This window comes from Phasianus colchicus, chromosome 2 (genome assembly GCF_987193195.1).
Source record: "Phasianus colchicus chromosome 2, bPhaCol1.hap1.1, whole genome shotgun sequence".
In the NCBI taxonomy this organism is placed as follows: domain Eukaryota; kingdom Metazoa; phylum Chordata; class Aves; order Galliformes; family Phasianidae; genus Phasianus; species Phasianus colchicus.
In genome coordinates this window covers 50,575,814-50,590,305 of record NC_143437.1, presented here as the reverse complement: position 1 = coordinate 50,590,305, position 14,492 = coordinate 50,575,814, and the positions used below count along the sequence as shown (strand labels likewise).

General features: G+C 38.7%; 1 long non-coding RNA gene across 1 annotated transcript in view; it reads left to right on the top strand.

Moving 5' to 3' along the window:
- LOC149919021 (uncharacterized) overlaps positions 1-14,492 on the top strand; it is an 82,853-nt gene that overhangs the window by 18,644 nt on the left and 49,717 nt on the right. The window lies entirely within an intron of this gene.

Sequence of the window (14,492 nt, the reverse complement as noted above, 5' to 3'; positions counted from 1 at the left end):
TTTTCTAGTCAGACTTAAATATATGAGATCAACCTCAAACATTTGAGCACACTATGAGTGCGTTGCCCTGTGGGTCTGGAAAATCACATATGGTACCAGAGAAGTCCATGTAGTCTGAGAGTGCTGTAGAGCATGACACTTTTGATGAAGATCATCTGTGATTTCTTTTCATCCATCTGTTGCTGCTGTCCAGTTGGTAAAACCAATTACAACTCATTCAGTTTTCCATCCACTATTGTTATAGTTGACACAGTCAGAGGACAAAACTCCTGCAGAGTGTAAATCCTTTGAAATCAGCATATTAAGGCTATCATTTCAGAATGGTTAGTGCCAGGAATTCCTACTGAGAGCAACAAAAACCTATGTTTGCTCATTTAATTGTCTTCTCTAATGTTTGAACAGGTTATGAAGTCCCAAGGACTTATAAAAATTTAAGCTCCAGGTTCTAGCCTGGGAGCACGTATCACAGGTGATCTTGTTTCCCTCCATATGGTTATGTGAGAAGGTCTTTTAGCTTCCCACCTATAAGCAAGTTGTAATACTAACTTCACTAACCTCTCATCTTTCTTCTCCATCTATGATTATACTCATAGGCACTGAAAACTATTGTGGATAGTCTTCTTCAGGTCCTTACAGCTAACATACATATATCATACTTCTATTGCAAAATTGGTAATTCTCCTCAGCTTTCTGTCCTAATACCTTTTTTTTTTTTTTTCAAATTCAATAAAATACATTCAGTATAACTCATGAATTCCTTGGCAATAACTGTTTAAAGGGTTGCTGTGCCCTGGTTTCTTTTAAACAAACTACAGTTTTTTTCTTCCTTTTCAGGAAGGAGAGAGAAGAATAAAGCTGTTACCCTTCACCCTCTGCCAGGAGATGAGGCAGTGGAGCTATAGGACAGTCATTGAGGGATGCTGGTGGTAGTGATGGTTCCCTTCTTTAGGCACCTCTCCTGCTCTTTGGTGGTGCTTTGTAGTGGAAGAGTGATTTCACAGCTGACTTCAGGTGTGCTGTTTGAATACCACTTTTCCAACTGTTCTTTGGTTCAAATGAGTTCATCCATCCCTGACATTTGTGTGGGAATGCATTATTTAAAGCCCTCCTTCCTTGCTGTTTCAGAAATAAAGGTGTAAACGTTATAGGTCTGAGAAAAAAGGGTTGCTCTGGCAGCATGAAGTGAAAGGTCAGCCCTCAAGCCGTACACACCCTCAGAGAGTCCTTCCACAAGACGAAGTGAGAATTACTTGAGGTAATACTGCTGTGTCCCTCTCTGCACCTGTGGACAGTGAGACCACCGAGGCATGTGATGTTGACTCCTTGCAGCTACAGTGCTATAGGGTGGTGCAGTGTTACCACAGCAACCACACCTGGGGCCTAATGCTTTCCTCTGGCTGGGGAGGCAGTAGCTGGCTTGAAAGTTTTATCAGGTTTCTTAAACATTTATGATGCTTCCTTGCCTTCTGCTATTGCCTGCTTGATCAGTTATCATGGCTGAGAGCAAACAAGGAGACTGAAAGACACCCAAGATAGTAAGCACATTTTGAAGGGCATTGTGAAGGGCTAGGTTATGGACCTTCAGCACTAAGTGTGTGAGGAAAGCTGGCTGGATCTTTTTTGATTTTTAATTTTTCTCCCAGAAGTGCTTCACAGAGGGGTATCTATTTGAAGGAAGGCATGCAGAAGAGCACTTCTGAGGGCCAGGACTTCTTTTCTCAAGGGTGTCAAAATCTGCCATTTTTCAAGTAAAAATCTCAGGGTTGCTTTATTCTTTTGCCAGAATATCAGCTTGTGAAGCCTTCCAATGGATAGGCTTTTACTCCATTACAGGATGAAAGCAAGTTTGAAAGCTTATGAACTGGAATTGCTGTTCTTGAGATAGCAGTACATGATGAGCATTTTCCTCAGACAAAAAACAGATAAATACTTCGAATATTGCAATAGCAATCCCAAGTAGAGCAGTAAAACCAATGTACAGTGGATGTTTTGGAACAGAAATGGTGACAAATGGCAGCAGTTTAAGGAATGCATCTGTGCGCATGGTGATATGGTGTACAGATCTGTCAGGGTGTGACACAAAAGTGTTATTGCTCATTGGAACCACATCTCTGTAAAGCAATAGAAGAGAGCTGAGCCTGTTGAAGCATGGGATGTGAGAACATCTGCCCTTCAAAACGATGGTAATGCATCAGGTAAATGGAGGTGAGCTTGAGCCACATGCTACATCTGACATAAGTAAAGGTGATGGAAGAGTACTGCTGTTGTAATGGGGAGATATGGTTTAATATATCTCTCAAAAAGAATGTCTTTGTAAAAAGAATGGAGTGAGAAATCAAGATACACTAGATTTGTGCTAGCAACAGGATCTCCCAGTACGTATTCTGCAATGTTCTTCAGATACTTGGTAGCACCTGATGCAAAATGACTGTGATCTCTGGGCACATCTGAAAACTTAAGCTACGTTTCCATGGACTGTCAGGTTACACCTTGTCACGAGGGATAGATCGTGCATGTGGGCTTAGCTCTCCAAATTCTGGATATCTGTTCTTTGATGAAATCTTTGGATAACCATCATGACAGCATGAAAAGTGACAAACCCTGAATTGGTTTATTTCATAGGGGGAAAAAAGTAAGAAGGAAGGGGCCTAGAGTTGTCACTGGAGTGGATCAGCTTCAGTGTGGAAAAGCATCAGATTATTTCAAGAGTCAAGAGCTGTCTTTTTATGTGAGATATCCACCCTTAGAATGAGTAAAGGAAGAAGTACACCTACCTTGTGTCTGACTTCTGTGGTTTATATTACTTTGCACTTAATGTATAAGACCTATGAATAGATGAGCCTGCTGGAAGTTATAAGGATGAACTACACATCACTCATAAACAAAACAAATAAGAATTTAGTGAATAGAAAGAACATGAGGTCTTTTTTTTCCTGACAGTGATGACTCAGCAGCACAAATATTTTAAATTAGAGAGAAACAAAAAATAAGGGAATTGTGGGAGAAAAACATTGCTTTTAGAATTAGCAAATGGAAGGCTGTCATGTAGAGAGGTATTAAACTGAATTGACAGAACTCAGATGAAACCAAGGTCTTGACCAGAAAGCATTGCTTTATCTACTGTGATTTCAAGACTAATGCTGGGGTAAGTCAGGTCATTTGTCTGATTTTCTTACAAGTTCTGTAACATTATTTGCTCAGCATGGGGTTTCATACCCTCTCATTCCCAGAAAAGATGCCACAGCTGTGTGGTAAATCACTGAAAAAGTTATCAGAAAAAGCTGAGGCAACAAGGAGTGCACTACCTCCAACTCAGTCTGTGTAAAGTTAATAACACGTTTTTAATTTGGAGCTTGATCATAGATTGGAAAATCTGAGAAGAGCCTAAAGACTTCTTAGTCAAGAAAGGCTAGATTTTATAGACACAAGACAAAGACCTGAAATGGCAGGTGAATCCTGAAGAGTTTTAGAATTAATCTAAGTTTTACTGTTTATTGTTTTAATTTTACAAGGATTGTCAGCTGCAATACACAAAACAATTGTAAAAGGAATATTGACACTGGAATGAAGTTAATTGTACTGCACTTCTGTTTCATCACTATTGATGCATTTTTCATGTAATCACCAAAACTCTGGTTCTTTTGTAACAAAATACAATACAAAGGTCTTGTGGTGTCAGACCCTCTCTGCTCTCATAAACTAGCCTCCTTCCATGACCATATGAGAAGATGGTTTTTAAATAAAGCAGAGCCTGTGTCAAAATATTTAATGGAATATGAAAGAAAGAGGAAAAAATGGTGGCCCAAGTAACAGAGTTTCATAGGAGAATGTGAAGCGCGCACACACACACACACACACACTCAAAAAAAAAAAAGGAATCAGGCCAGGCAAATGACTGCACAGATTGCAATTTAGATAGAATAAATGGATGAAGACCAGCAAGAAACACATTTAAATATTCAGGCTGAGAAAAAACCAAGACATGCACCAGAGTTTTAGTTGCCTCAGTCATTAATGAAGCACAGATTTTAAAGATGTCCAATAAATGGAATTGACAGGTCTCCACAACACAGTTAATATGGGAATGAAATGACAAATCAGAGTAAAAGGTTATACCCAACTGCTGTGCTGCAGTAGAAGGAATATTATATGGTAATCTTATTTCAGGAAAAAGAAAAAAAAAAGTAAGTGAATAGGAAGGAGCAGAGTAGGAGAAAGAGCCTATAAAATCTTATGTCTTATCCATTTTATTAGAATCAATTTAAGTTATGAGGAAAAGGATACTTGAAAAAGATAGGGACAGCACCAGCTGACTGAACATTTTAATGTGTGAAGTAGTAAATCCACTATGGATATGGGGAGATTCCCAGATCCTAGATTAAGTATTTGGCTCCATGTCAAGGCTAACTATGGAACAAGCAGAACTTGAAACATTTCTGTCATGCAGGAAAGGACTTGAGAGTACTCAGGCAAAACCTGCAGTGAATTAGCTTTGCTCTTCATAGTCTTGTATCCTTCTCCAGATAAAATGTCTTGGTACCTGGTCCTCCATTTTCCCCAAATTGCACACGCATTCCCCTTTGACTTCTTCAGTATTTATGGGGTTCCTTTGATGCTATGAAGAATACTGCTGTATCAGAGCTAAGACAATGACGTGAAAAACATGCTGATTCAAACACAAGGGTTTTTCACTGAGGCCTGCTTGTGACAGAGCAGAAATCTTGCAAGAAGTGTTGTCCATATGCTGCAGAGAGGGAGCAGCCCACTAGCAAGGGTAGGACATTAAGCTCTCTCAATTGGCAGATCTGGGAATTCCTGAATGAAAATAATAGTCTTTGCTAATGGTCTCAATTTTATTGAATACAGAAAAATGGGCCTTGGGTGAAATTTTTCCTTTCTTTTTTGGGGGGGTAAGTAAACAAGATTATTTTAAGATTATGCCAAGAGTACAATTGACTTAAGCTGCTGACTTCTTATGCTAATAAAAATAATTCTGGTAAGCTTTGAAACTCTGGCTAATCATTCAGACAAAATTATTACTCTATTTTAATAATATACATCTATTAATGATTTTGTTCTGGATTCACTAATTCAATCACAAATGCCTTTTCTCTCTAATTTCTTTTTACTCGTAATTCTTTTTTATTTTTTTTCTTTTCTCTTTCTTTCTTTCTTTTTTTTTTTTTTTTTTTTTAAATAAATAAAACTAATTGGAAAACCCTCAATAAATACATTATGGGAACAGAGAGATTTTCCATTACCATGCAAGTTCTTCCCCTTTCTGCGTTTGCATGATGATCATTAAACAGCACAATGCAATTAGGGTAACTAAGGAAAAATATGGCTTTGTGTTACATGGTATCACCCTGATTTTACAGTACTGTGAGTGCACCAGCTGACCTACAAAGCTGATTTCACTTGAAAATCCAGATTTTATCTTGCTGCAGATGTTACATCAGGACTTTTTGTGAATAAAAATGCATGTCTTAGAATTGTTCCAAATTCTTTTTCTTCCCAAAAGGGAATGATGAACTGAGGTCAGCTGTTTTTTTGTTGTTGTTATGGGGTTTTTTTGCCTAGTAACTTACAGACAGGATTATTTGTAATCCAGTTTTCTGGAAAGAACAAGTTTGTGCTCAGCAACTTAAAAGTTTCCTGTTCTCTTCCATTATCAAACTGCTTTCTATACACAGCCCTTATATTGCTTCTCCTGGTGCTGTTGGCACTGCTGTCCTGCCAGGATCTTCTGGTTCCTGGCTACTGTAGATGGATACCTTCTCCTAACTTCTTCAGCTTAGTAGAGGGTGAGACGTCAAGAAAACACACAGATTTGATCGGGAAAATTTGTAGGTCCAAATCTTAGTGCTCAGATAGAGAGGACATCTGCCAGATAATTGAGGATATGACAGTTACAATCTGAAAAAAAAAAAGACATGGGTCATTTGTGCTCCAGCTCTTTTTTTCCTCCTCTCCCCCCTACCAATTATCATTATACATCAACGTCCTGTGGATGGAGAGGTAAATCCTGTGTTTCATTCACCCTCCCCTCCCTCTTGCCCAAGATTCAAGTGCATAAAAAAATGGCTCTTCAGTTCATAGACACAGAGACCCCTAAGGTTCCAATACGCATCCAGAAGTCTCCTGGTCTATTCCAGGTAAGAGACAGACCAGATGGCTGTGGATATAGATAAGCAAAGATTGCTACAGCCTTCTTCAATCCAACAGGAAAATGCAAGCACAGGAATTGTAGGGCTGTGTCATTTTCCATTTGCTTGTTGCTATTTTCTTTCCACACTGCTGAAATCTTTTTTTAGGGAGATGCTATTTTGCAAGGATTTTGTCTCATGAGCTGTATTTTCAACTGGGGAAATTTATGTTATATTCATGTGATAAGATTATTTATATGAACTGTAACAAATACTATTCATTTCATGGACTGTGACTGCAGCATCCACACAATGGATAGCGCTGGGGTGAGAAAAATAATTCAACCGGGAGACTCAAGAATGAATCTGTCATATTTACAGGGAAAAACTAGTTAAGAGGTTTCTGGAAGGCTAAAGCTAACGCTTATGTTTGCAGACTTTTGTAGTAGTTGTGGAAGTTGTGAGAGTGGGGTAGGGCACAAGAGAAAGAAGATTAGCATTTCACTTTGCCTTCATGGCTGTCATGTTAACAGTGTGGGACTTCACTTTTTAGCAAAGTGGTTTTATGGTCTTGTGGGAAGCCGTTTTATACAGGTGGTAGTCTAGTCATACATGGCTCTACTGTGTTGCCAGACAACTTGTATTCTAGCAAGCTTCTTCCCTTTTCTCTTGCCTGTAGGGAAGTTAAGCTCTGCTTTCTGAAGGGTAATTTGTTACTTCCTGCAAAGATGTCCCAATTCTTCCAATTTTTTTTATAGTTGAATACAAGTAATGAAACAAAAATGTGTTACTTGCCCTCCACCCTTCTGGAAAGCAAACCTAGTACATAACCTTCTCTTTATAGACTAGTCTTGGGCTTAGTCAGTCTCTATGCTCTCCATCCTTGCTCCTTGCTGCCATTCCTAGGAAAGCTATGGGTGCAGGGCTGCCCTGCTGTGCCTGCTGCTCATCCTCCAATAGAACAGAGAATAGAGGCACCAGTACAGCCAGGGTACCAGCTGGGTCAGAGGCTTCCCTCTTCTCTGCTAAACTGAAAAGGAGGAAGCAAGGCAAGCTTGGTGCTGTAATAGTGACTGCCTGCTCTACCATGTCCTTCATATGCAGACTTTGATGACAGTAGCTTCATGCTTAGTTTTGTTGCGTTTTTTTTTTTTGGCCTGTAACTGTCACTTGCAATATTAAAAAGGAAGAGATGACTCATAGTAAATTATTTTCTTTCTCTTTTTTTTAATGGTTCATGCATGTGTGTGCCAGTTGCATAAATTAAACAGCAACCAATTCAAGTACATTTACAGCCTGCATTTGAAGTGCCAGCTCCATACTATACTTACCAAATTAGCATGAGCAGATTAAAGGATATATTGTTCTCTGGGCATAACTCTACCATATTTCCATTAAGTAGATATGCACTCATGAATCCAAGTCTTCTCACTGTGAAAGGAAAAGAAAGCTCACTCAAAAGTAGGGGAATTTCTACCAAGAATCATCTGAGAAGAAAAGAGAGCCTCCTCCCTCCTTTTTTTTTAATTTCTGTTGTTGTTTAACTGTTACTTCAACCTAGTGGTTTAGCGATTTCACATCTATTTAAATAACAGAGAAATGAATAGAACACAGTGAAAAACAAGAAAAGAAGATCAGATAGACAAATGATCTCTGTAAGTTCACAGTTCTTAAAACAGATGTTCATCTCCACTGGCTATAGTATATCATTATCTCCAGGAACCCTGAAGAGAAAGTAAAATCTTTCATTACATGTAGGAAAAATAGAGCAAGCTTACGCAGCTACACCGCTTAACTCCATTAGATCCCATCTCATTGGTGTTTTGTTACTCACAGGCTGAGAAGCGTGTGCCTGGGGGAGGTGGAGACTATTGATGAACATTTCAGATGCCTGTGGAAAGAAAGGCTGTGAACATGTGATGTACAGGCACTGTCTAAAAATGAAGCAACCAAATGGGTGGGCGGCTGGGACAATTCCAGTCTTATTTACTTGGTGCAACAGTAAGGTTAGAATTGTCCCTGACCTCTTACTTGATTTTTGGGTAAGGCCCTACTACTCATGGAGTAGGACTGACTATTGGCTATTCTCCATGCCTGCATGAGCATCCTTTCTGAAAGGAACAGTGGGAAAACAGCTTGCCTGGTGCTTTTCTTTCTTCTTTCTATCCATCATGGATGTAAGGAGGCAAAATATCAATCCAGTGCTAAGCAGTCCTCATCCTTTCTATCTGGAAAAATCAATTCTTGCAGGAATTCCTGCTATTCAGGAGAGATTTACAAAAACAGAGGAGAGGTTTGGTGCTTGCCTGTGCAGTCACATCTGCATGCATAACTGCATGTGCAAATGTATGCACACCCACCTGTGTAGACTGGCTTCTCTGATAAGTCCCTGGACCTTCCATCTTGTTTTCTGTGGGGCAAGAAATGGTCCATCCTTCTGGGTAAGCAATTGTGATAGCAGCCATGAAAGAGTGCTCTGGAAAACCTAGCCTGAACCATTTGATCACTGATGCCCCATATTTAGTCCATTCTACTTTACCATTCTTACTGTCTCCATTAGCTTTTAATCACAGTGGAGTATTTCCCATCTGGCTGCCATTTCTGACTTCAAGTATATTAAAGGAGTATTCAGATTCCTTTATAACAAAAGTAGTCACATTTACTCAGGAGAAGACATTAAAGGGACCCTTTCCTTCCCCTCTGACTTCTCCCCTCCCCCCTTGTGTCAGAGCCCTGGTAGAGGAAGAGATGTTGAAATCAATATAAGAATAAATTGCCACATGGTCCTTATTGTGGAGACAAGGTTTCTACAGAAAATCCTTGTAATCAGAAAAGAGGGAAGATGAGATTAAACTGATTAAACTGAGAAAGTCAAAAAAGGACAACTTGAAAGATTAGCTTGAGGACGACTGAAAAGCATATTCCCCCATGCATGTTAAGTAGAACAGTCCCTCTCTGTTATCAGCCCCTTCATCTGGTGACCTTCTGTTGCATTAGCACAGAGCTACTTGATCCAAGGCAAATAGTGAAAATTGAAAAGCCAGAATGCCAGTGATTACAACAGGTATCAATATTACTGCAGTGATGGTTTGTTATCATTAAGGAGCTCCATCAGACCTCATTGTGGAAGCAAAAAGATCAGAAAATAACAAGGTATTATACTTGTGGCAGGTAATAGAAGAAAAGACCTTGTGCTACAATGGGAAAACCATTTTCATTTTTTATCACCTCTAAAATTACAGTAGGAGAATAGAAAAAGAGATGGGGGTGGGTGGGAATCAAGACAGGAAGATGGGAAGCTCTCCTGTGTTCTTGTCTCAGGGAATAATTGAACTTCACAGCTGGCATGTGTTACCCTTTTCTTATAAAGGAAGAGAAAACAAAAGATGTGTGTTAATTCTCCCAGTTTGATGATTTTTTGCCTCAAGCACCCAGCTTTGTGGTAAATCCTTTCCCGTGGTCCCTTCAACAGCAGCAGGCCTGGCTCCAGTAAGCCTGCTCAGCATCCTTGCTGTGTTGCAGTGCTGCACATCAGAGCACAGTGTGGTGCAGTTCAGAGGCAGAATCTCCTCCCTTCTGCTTTGTATGTGTAGGAAACTATGAAAGAAAAAAATCAAATCTGATCTAGCTGAGGATTGCTTGGATCAGATATATTGCCATTCAGATCTTATCTAAGAAAATAAGACTATTGCTGATTAGAAACATATTTAGTGCTCTGGAAATTTGCTTTTCTCTACACTGGCATTTAAAAAAATCAAAATTCTTAGAGTATGTTTTCATTGTATTTTAATTGACAGAGATCACAAAAACTAGTACAGGTTAATGACTCTATTCCACCAGTTCTATTTATCATGAGCAATGCTTCACATTTCTGCCTGTTTCATCCTTTCTTCTATCCCTGCAAAAAGTCTTTTTCACTTTTCCAATGATGTCCAAAAAGGCAATGTACTCAGTCACTTCTTTATATGTCAACAAGGCTGAAAGTCTACTGTGGTATTCATTTATCTAGTAATATTGCTGATGTAGAAAGAGAAGCATGACTCTGAGTCATTTAAATGTTTTGACTGAATCCCAAATTGAGTAGCTGTTTGATTTCTTTCAATGTGCAGAAACTCAGTGTTTCTGCTTCCCTGCTGCCTCTTGTTGCTCTCTCTTAGTTAAGCAGCATGCTCTGGAGAGGTCAGAATTGTTTCTTATGGGCACTTGGCAAGTGTTTATGGGAATGCAAGCCCCGTTGACAATAAATCAAAACAATCCTCTGCTTAATCCCCTTAATCAAAAAAGGAAAGGTATATATATGTATATACATATATAGTAATTTTTTCATACCTTTTAAAAATGCAAAATATCATTTTGTATTGAAAGAGCACAAAATGTTAGTTTTACTACACCAGGATGAAACATTTTGAAAAATTTGGGGGAAAAAAAGGCCTTTATACTCCTGCAATTTAATCCATTTCCATGATACAGAGAGCAGACCCATTTCTGGCAAGGCATTTTGCACTTCATTTCAAAGGTCTTATTTGCCTGTAGCCCTAATATCAGTAAGGGAAAGTGATTCCTATAGTCTTACCTTGACTTTCTTTACCAGAGACGAAGGGATACCGCAATACGTTTGGCCTTCTGTCAATAGACTGGGTCAAACCTAATTTATGTAGCAAGAAGCAGCACTGCTACCTTGGGAGAGCTTCTACTTCTGCCATGCTTGAATTTGTCCCACAGTTGCTAAAAGTTTCAATCAAAAGAGGTTTTCAGTTCAGGAGGTAAAGGGATTCATTAGATCTCATTCCCAGAAATGTCTACCTGATTGAGAAAGAGTCCCCTCAGGGGTAATGCTCATAAGCAGGGGGAGGCTGAGGGGCTGAAAAATGACCCATTTTGAAGTTTGTCTAATTAGCTTCAAATGTATAAGTTGGGTGTTTTGCTAGATGGATTAGTGTAATTATCTTAGTGCACCTATTCATGCTAGGAATGTCAGGAACTGAGAGAACAGAGAGTCTCAGAAAAAAATCACAGCAGCTCAGCCTGTTGACTGCCCTGACAAACGAATAATTGTGCTGTAAATGAAAAAGAGGAGGCTGGAAAAAGCACAAGGTGAGAGGAGTTGTTCCAAAGACAAAATATTGACAACTGGTCTATAAATAAAATGACAGGGATCCACCGTGGCCCAGACTCCCTACATTACAGTGCTACAGAAAAATCATTTGATATGCACACAGTCAGTGCATGAAACCAGCATCCTTCATACAGTGGCAACTAGATCTGAGGTATTCATGGTAAGCCCTGCTTCTTTTGTTTTGCCTCCATCACTGAGACATGTTTAAAATGAGTGAAATGATTTTTCTTTGTCTTGAGAGTCATTCTTTTGATGGTGAATGAATTGTTATTGTATTGCTTGGTTACAGCAATTTTTTCTGATCTGCAGATAAACCAGATCCCACACATCTGAGATCTGTTATAAATGTCCCCTGAAAGACATTAGATAGCTATGAAATAAATTTTTAATTTTTTTTAGCTTTCAGTTAAAAAAGAAAAAAGAAAAAGAAAGAATGGGGAAAAAAAAGAATAAAAGGAAAAAAAGAACTGAGGATGGGTTCTTTATTCTTTGGTTTGTTTTTATAAGGGGCTGTTATCCAGGTACGCATCTGCTATGAAAGATATCAGGAAGTCAGAGATGAGAAAAAATATTGCTGAGTAAACCTGAGAGCAATAATTTATTTTTAAACACCGAGTATTCTGGCTGTGCAGTTTGTTCCATTCATGGAAATAATTTTGCAGAACTGGGGCTCATGGCCACACTGCTCTGAGTTTCTGTGCATCACCTCAGATACAGTGGTGGCAGGAGGTGCTCACCCAACCTTGAAGAATGCCTTCTTTTCTCCTAACTCACAGTCTCCACACATGTAGGATTAGCTGAGTTTCCAGTTAATGGCATTTCTAAGTGTATCAAGTGTGCAACGTTAATTTCCACAGCATCTCATTGACTTTTTAGTCAATATTACTGTGATCCTTTCGGAACAACTCTCCTGTTCGAAGTATAGTAAATGAGTTTAATCACTGGAATGACCTGGTTTCCAACAGGGTTACCATTGGTAACAGCACGGTCACCAGGTGATCAGTACCTCTCTGCCCATTGATTCGTTGGGGCTTGGAGTCATTCCTGCTGGTTTTAACCCCAACATTAAAATACTCTTAAGTGTGTTAAAAATTGCTAAAAAAAAAAAAAAAAATCCAATAACTTGTTTTCCAGTTTGAACATGCTGTTTCTCTAGAATCCATATTTTCTGTGTGAAAAATGTCAGTTATGATTGCTTTTTATATTAAAGAGCAACTAAGGTTTAGTATCAGATGCTGACCTTCTGAGGACAAACAATTTTACTGGTTTGTGAAATTTATCTAATTTCATTTGGTGTATCATTTACAATAGCACCAGTCAGTGCTATTGTACAGTTTTCTCTTATGTTTCTGTAAGGTGGAACTGAAAGGATAAAAATTGTAACCCATTATTTTAATTTTAAAAAACCACAATTTTTGTTATTTAACTGAAATTGTGATTTTTCTTTTACTGTTAATTTTATGACTGAAAAAAAATCATTCTTCCATTTGAATTTGTAATAAAAGTGAACTCCTGAATGGCAGAATTTCTGATAGTTTAAAAATCTCCGAGTTTCAACCAGCTTTATCTGCCTGCTTGTTCTAGAACTATTTTATAGATAAATGAACTTTCTCCCATGATTAATTTTTTCTTGCTACTTAAAAGACAAACATTTGTTTTTATGGCACATCAGAGGGCAATAAAGCCAAGTGGGGACTGGCACTCTGCCCCATGTCTTAGTTTTTGTCAGAGCAGAGAAAGCAGAGGGACACGTGTTCTAACGCTTGTAGAGGGGGATGGCTGATGAACTTTCAACTTCATAGGCACATCACTTTCTCATGTGTACTCATCTGCTGCCAGTTCCTTTCAGACATCCCTGAAAAGTGGCTACTGGAACCCTCCACAAGGAAAAGGTCTCAAACTGGCTACAGCTGAGGGATGGATGTTTGTTCTTACAAAGTGGATCAATATAAACATTTCTGTGTGCAAACTAATGAGAGAAGTGCTCAGAAGAAAAGACCACAAGGGACAGAAGGAGAAGAAAGTAGGCAGGAATTCACTGTCTGGAAAGATGAAAAAGAAATTCAGGCTCTGCAATTATGTGTGCATTTTGAGCCCACAAGAAATTTTGGGAGGTGGCATGAAAAGGAGTTAGATCACAGAATAAAATTGGGCTTCTTGCACTGCCAGTTTACAGCTTAATCCCAGATTCACGTTTAGATGCCATTGCCATTGTGCTGGTAGGATATGTTAACCCTTATATGTCTAGATGGATTTTAGCACCCTCCTGGTTAAATCCTCCTTGCTTCCACAAAGGCTTTGGTTCAGGATACCATTTTGATTTTCAGAATGAGAATTGCCATTTTTCATGAGCTTTCAGACTCTACATGGTGCCATCTATTGAAAACAGTATAGAAACTCTTTTTGCATCTTTCTGATTGAAAAGGGATGTGGTATTTTAATAGTCTTGTCTTCTGGTCTTCTATGTTTATGATCCAGAGATAAGCTCTTTCACTAAATGCTAAGTGTAGCTTACAGCAGGACACAAAATGTTTTAAAAAAGAACAAAAATAATGGAAGCTGTGGAGGAAACACCATCAGGACAAGAGTAAGATGCAGAGTTCTTCTCACATCCAGGTTATTTGTCTTTTTTCTGACACTTTAGCCACGTTACACAAGTTTGTGTTTCTCCACTTCCCATCCACTCCCAGCTGATATGCCTGTTTGCTCCCAGCCTTCTGAACAAAGACCCAAATCTGATTTTTTTTTCACATATCAGGTGAATATCAGAAGGATGCTACTGTGAACAGTAAGAGTTGAAGCTATCCTTGATTAGCAATTGAAACTATTAAATTGTTAAACATTCAGACATTTCAGGAAAATAACATTATATTCCCATGGCTAGTGTAGTCGTGTAAAGACACTGGAGAACTAGACTGAAGCCCTACTTAAGCACCAACTGAAAGATTTCAAGTCTATCAATAGGTTTTGCATTTTCACCTATTTTGTATTTTTTTTTATTCCTGATATATGACTGACAGACAAAAACTTATAAGCAAAGGTCAGTGGAAAAAAAAAAAAAAAAAGCTTTAAAACTATAAAACTATATATGCTTTATAACAAAACTGCCCCTTTCCTATCTGATTTGGCCAAGCATTACATTCTCTGAGGTTTTTCCTTTTCCTTTTTGCAAAGCAAAATGGTAAAGGTTTTTGCAGAGCGTTCAATGGTCAAGATGATCTACAGTAGCT